We start from the raw sequence: 6,139 nt of genomic DNA on the forward strand, positions 1-6,139 counted from the left end.
CCCTAACCCTAACCCTAACCCTAACCCTAACCCTAACCCTAACCCTAACCCTAACCTAACCCTAACCCTAACCCTAACCCTAACCCTAACCTAACCCTAACCCTAACCCTAACCCTAACCCTAACCCTAACCCTAACCCTAACCCTAACCCTAACCCTAACCCTAACCCTAACCCTAACCCTAACCCTAACCCTAACCCTAACCCTAACCCTAACCCTAACCCTAACCCTAACCCTAACCCTAACCCTAACCCTAACCCTAACCCTAACCCCTAACCCTAACCCTAACCCTAACCCTACCCTAACCCTAACCCTAACCCTAACCCTAACCCTAACCCTAACCCTAACCCTAACCCTAACCCTAACCCTAACCCTAACCCTAACCCTAACCCTAACCCTAACCCTAACCCTAACCCTAACCCTAACCCTAACCTAACCCTAACCCTAACCCTAACCCTAACCCTAACCCTAACCCTAACCCTAACCCTAACCCTAACCCTAACCCTAACCCTAACCCTAACCCTAACCCTAACCCTAACCCTAACCCTAACCCTAACCCTAACCCTAACCCTAACCCTAACCCCTAACCCTAACCCTAACCCTAACCCTAACCCTAACCCTAACCCTAACCCTAACCCTAACCCTAACCCTAACCCTAACCCTAACCCTAACCCTAACCCTAACCCTAACCCTAACCCTAACCCTAACCCTAACCCTAACCCTAACCCTAACCCTAACCCTAACCCTAACCCTAACCCTAACCCTAACCCTAACCCTAACCCTAACCCTAACCCTAACCCTAACCCTAACCCTAACCCTAACCCTAACCCTAACCCTAACCTAACCCTAACCCTAACCCTAACCCTAACCCTAACCCTAACCCTAACCCTAACCCTAACCCTAACCCTAACCCTAACCCTAACCCTAACCCTAACCCTAACCCTAACCCTAACCCTAACCCTAACCCTAACCCTAACCCTAACCCTAACCCTAACCCTAACCCTAACCCTAACCCTAACCCTAACCCTAACCCTAACCCTAACCCTAACCCTAACCCTAACCCTAACCCTAACCCTAACCCTAACCCTAACCCTAACCCTAACCCTAACCCTAACCCTAACCCTAACCCTAACCCTAACCCTAACCCTAACCCTAACCCTAACCCTAACCCTAACCCTAACCCTAACCCTAACCCTAACCCTAACCCTAACCCTAACCCTAACCCTAACCCTAACCCTAACCCTAACCCTAACCCTAACCCTAACCCTAACCCTAACCCTAACCCTAACCCTAACCCTAACCCTAACCCTAACCCTAACCCTAACCCTAACCCTAACCCTAACCCTAACCCTAACCCTAACCCTAACCCTAACCCTAACCCTAACCCTAACCCTAACCCTAACCCTAACCCTAACCCTAACCCTAACCCTAACCCTAACCCTAACCCTAACCCTAACCCTAACCCTAACCCTAACCCTAACCCTAACCCCTAACCCTAACCCTAACCCTAACCCTAACCCTAACCCTAACCCTAACCCTAACCCTAACCCTAACCCTAACCCTAACCCTAACCCTAACCCTAACCCTAACCCTAACCCTAACCCTAACCCTAACCCTAACCCTAACCCTAACCCTAACCCTAACCCTAACCCTAACCCTAACCCTAACCCTAACCCTAACCCTAACCCTAACCCTAACCCTAACCCTAACCCTAACCCTAACCCTAACCCTAACCCTAACCCTAACCCTAACCCTAACCCTAACCCTAACCCTAACCCTAACCCTAACCCTAACCCTAACCCTAACCCTAACCCTAACCCTAACCCTAACCCTAACCCTAACCCTAACCCTAACCCTAACCCTAACCCTAACCCTAACCCTAACCCTAACCCTAACCCTAACCCTAACCCTAACCCTAACCCTAACCCTAACCCTAACCCTAACCCTAACCCTAACCCTAACCCTAACCCTAACCCCTAACCCTAACCCTAACCCTAACCCTAACCCTAACCCTAACCCTAACCCTAACCCTAACCCTAACCCTAACCCTAACCCTAACCCTAACCCTAACCCTAACCCTAACCCTAACCCTAACCCTAACCCTAACCCTAACCCTAACCCTAACCCTAACCCTAACCCTAACCCTAACCCTAACCCTAACCCTAACCCTAACCCTAACCCTAACCCTAACCCTAACCCCTAACCCTAACCCTAACCCTAACCCTAACCCTAACCCTAACCCTAACCCTAACCCTAACCCTAACCCTAACCCCTAACCCTAACCCTAACCCTAACCCTAACCCTAACCCTAACCCTAACCCTAACCCTAACCCTAACCCTAACCCTAACCCGGCCTACAGAAGATCCCTTAACTCTAACCCTAACCCTAACCCTAACCCTAACCCTAACCCTAACCCCTAACCCTAACCCTAACCCTAACCCTAACCCTAACCCTAACCTAACCCTAACCCTAACCCTAACCCCTAACCCTAACCCTAATCCCTAAAACTACATCAAACCCTATTTCTAATGTTTTTCTTTGTTCTTAGGGTTCTTATGTTTTTCTTTGATATTAGGGTTTGGGTTAGTTTTTCTTTCTTTTATGAATTTCTTATGTTTTTCCTGATATTTTTGAATTTTATTATGTTTTTCTTTATTTTGGGTGTCGGAAATAGACGGATATTCCATAGAGTTAGGGCTAGGATGTCGGAAATAGAGGGATTTGGCATAGGGATGGGGCTAGCTGTCGCAAATAGACGGATATTACATAGGGGTAGGTCTAGGGTGTCGGAAATAGAGGGATTAGCTATAGGGGTAGGGTTATACACTGTGATGTAGGGTAAAATAGCCCGAAATAGTGTAACACCGTCTCGAATAGGGTAAATACGGTCGAATCAGGTTAAAAGGGGTTAGGGTAGTCTTTTAACGGTCCAATAACACTATTATAGGGTCAAATAGGGTCAAAAACTGGGTATCCGTGCCTAGGTACGGTCCTGCAGACCGCCCAAAACGAATAACTCGGGACCAGGGTGCCAACTCGTCCCTAATGCTCTAATACATCCCAAATACTGGCGTGCATCCAGTACTTCCATTGATATGTGTACAAAGTCGAATTGCCATAGGGTTTGTGCACAAGCCCTTGCACTATGCGTTAACGCATACACACACTTGAAAAAACGACAAAGTACTAACCCATTCCCTTATATTTGACCCATATTGACTTATATGTTTTTTACACGTTTCAGACCATTTTAGAATTTCTTATGTTTTTCTTTATTTTGGGGTGTCGGAAATAGACAACTTCTGGCCATAACTCCTGACCCCAATGACCTATGACCTTGACCTTTGGGGTCAGAGGTCATGACCTCCCCCGGACGTTTTTGACCAAGTCACAATGTTATGCTCCCCAGGGGTCAAAGGTTATGACCTCACAAAGTTTTTTTCCTATACTTTGTGCAGTAACCTTTGACCCCGTGACCTTTGACCCCTAGGGAGCATAACCTTGTGACCCCACCAACAGTTGCGGGGGGTCATGACCTTTGACCTCAGGGGTCACCGACCTTATACTCCGAGGTCGGCCTACAGAAGATCCCTTAACTCTAACCCTAACCCTAACCCTAACCCTAACCCTAACCCTAACCCTAACCCTAACCCTAACCCTAACCCTAACCCTAACCCTAACCCCTAACCCTAACCCTAACCCTAACCCTAACCCTAACCCTAACCCTAACCCTAACCCTAACCCTAACCCTAACCCTAACCCTAACCCCTAACCCTAACCCTAACCCTAACCCTAACCCTAACCCTAACCCTAACCCTAACCCTAACCCTAACCCTAACCCTAACCCTAACCCTAACCCTAACCCTAACCCTAACCCTAACCCCTAACCCTAACCCCTAACCCTAACCCTAACCCTAACCCTAACCCTAACCCTAACCCTAACCCTAACCCTAACCCTAACCCTAACCCTAACCCTAACCCTAACCCTAACCCTAACCCTAACCCCTAACCCTAACCCTAACCCCTAACCCTAACCCTAACCCTAACCCCTAACCCTAACCCTAACCCTAACCCTAACCCCCTAACCCTAACCCCTAACCCTAACCCTAACCCCTAACCCTAACCCCTAACCCTAACCCTAACCCTAACCCTAACCCTAACCCCTAACCCTAACCCTAACCCCTAACCCTAACCCTAACCCTAACCCTAACCTAGGTTGTCGGAAATAGAGGGATTTGCCATAGGGCTAGGGTTATACGCTGTGATATAGGGTAAAATCGCCCGAAATAGTGTAACACCGTCTCGAATAGGGTAAATACGGTCGAATCAGGGTAAAAGGGGTTAGGATAGTCTTTTAATGGTCCAATAGCTCTATCATAGGGTCAAATAGGGTCAAAAACTGGGTATCCGTGCCTAGGTATTGTCCTGCAGACTGCCCAAAACGGATAACTCTGGACCAGGGTGCCAATTCGTCCCTAATGCTCTAATACATCCCAAATACTGGCGTGCATCCAGTACTTCCATTGATATGTGTACAAAGTCGAATTGCCATAGGGTTTGTGCACAAGCCCTTGCCCTATGCGTTAACGCATATACACAATTTAATAAACGTACTAACTCATTCCCCTATATTTGACCCATATTGACTTAAATATATGTTTTTTTACACGTTTCAGACCATTTTAGAATTTCTTATGTTTTTCTTTATTTTAGGGTGTCGGAAATAGACAACTTTTAGCCATAACTCCTGACCCCCAATGACCTCGACCTTTGTGGTCAGAGGTCATGACCTCCCCCGGAAGTTTTTGACTTAGTCACAATGTTATGCTCCCCAGGGGTCAAAGGTTATGACCTCTCAATTTGTTTTCCTATACTTTGTGCAGTAACCTTAGACCCCGTGACCTTTGACCCCTAGGGAGCATAACCTTGTGACACAACCAACAGTTGCGGGGGGTCATGACCTTTGACCTCAGGGGTCACCGACCTTATACTCCGAGGTCGGCCTACAGAAGATCCCTTAACTCTAACCCTAACCCTAACCCCTAACCCTAACCCTAACCCTAACCCTAACCCTAACCCTAACCCTTTGTTCTTAGGGTTCGTATGTTTTTCTTTGTTCTTAGGGTATCTTATGTTTTTCTTTGTCATTAGGGTTTGGGTTAGTTTTTGTTTGTTTTATGAATTTCTTATGTTTTTCCTGATATTTTTGAATATCTTATGTTTTCCTTATATGTATTTCTTTATATAGGGTGTCGAAAATAGACGGATATTCCATAGAGTTAGGGCTAGGGTGTCGGAAATAGAGGGATTTGGCATAGGGATGGGGCTAGCTGTCAAAAATAGACGGATATTACATAGAGGTAGGGCTAGGGTGTCGGAAATAGAGGGATTTGGCATAGGGATGGGGCTAGCTGTCCAAAATAGACGGATATTACATAGGGGTAGGGCTAGGGTGTCGGAAATAGAGGAATTAGCTATAGGGGTAGGGTTATACGCTGTGATGTAGGGTAAAATCGCCCGAAATAGTGTTAAACCGTCTCCAATAGGGTAAATACGGTCGAATCAAGGTAAAAGGGGTTAGGGTAGTCTTTTTACGGTCCAATAACACTATCATAGTGTCAAATAGGGTTAAAATCTGGGTATCCGTGCCTAGGTACGGTCCTGCAGACTTCCCAAAACGCATAACTCGGGACCGGGGTGCCAACTCGTTCCTAATGCTCTAATACATTCCACATACTCGCGTGCATCCAGTACTTCCATTGATTTGTTTACAAAGCCGAATTACCTTAGGGTTTGTGCACAAGCCCTTGCCCTATGCGTTAACGCATATACACACTTGAAAAAACGACGAAGTACTAACCCATTCCCTTACATTTGACCCATATTGATTTATGTGTTTTTCACACGTTTCAGACCATTTTAGAATTTCTTATGTGTTTTTCTTTTTTTGGGGTGTCGGAAATAGACAACTTTTGACCATAACTCCTGACCCCAATGACCTATGACCTTGACCTTTGGGATCAGAGTTCATGACCTCCCCCGAAAGTTTTTGACCTAGTCACAATGTTATGCTCTCCAGGGGTCAAAGGTTATGACCTCTCAAAGTTTTTTTCCTATACTTTGTGCAGTAACCTTAGAC

This window comes from Patiria miniata, unplaced genomic scaffold (genome assembly GCF_015706575.1).
Source record: "Patiria miniata isolate m_02_andy unplaced genomic scaffold, ASM1570657v1 HiC_scaffold_24, whole genome shotgun sequence".
Classification (NCBI taxonomy): domain Eukaryota; kingdom Metazoa; phylum Echinodermata; class Asteroidea; order Valvatida; family Asterinidae; genus Patiria; species Patiria miniata.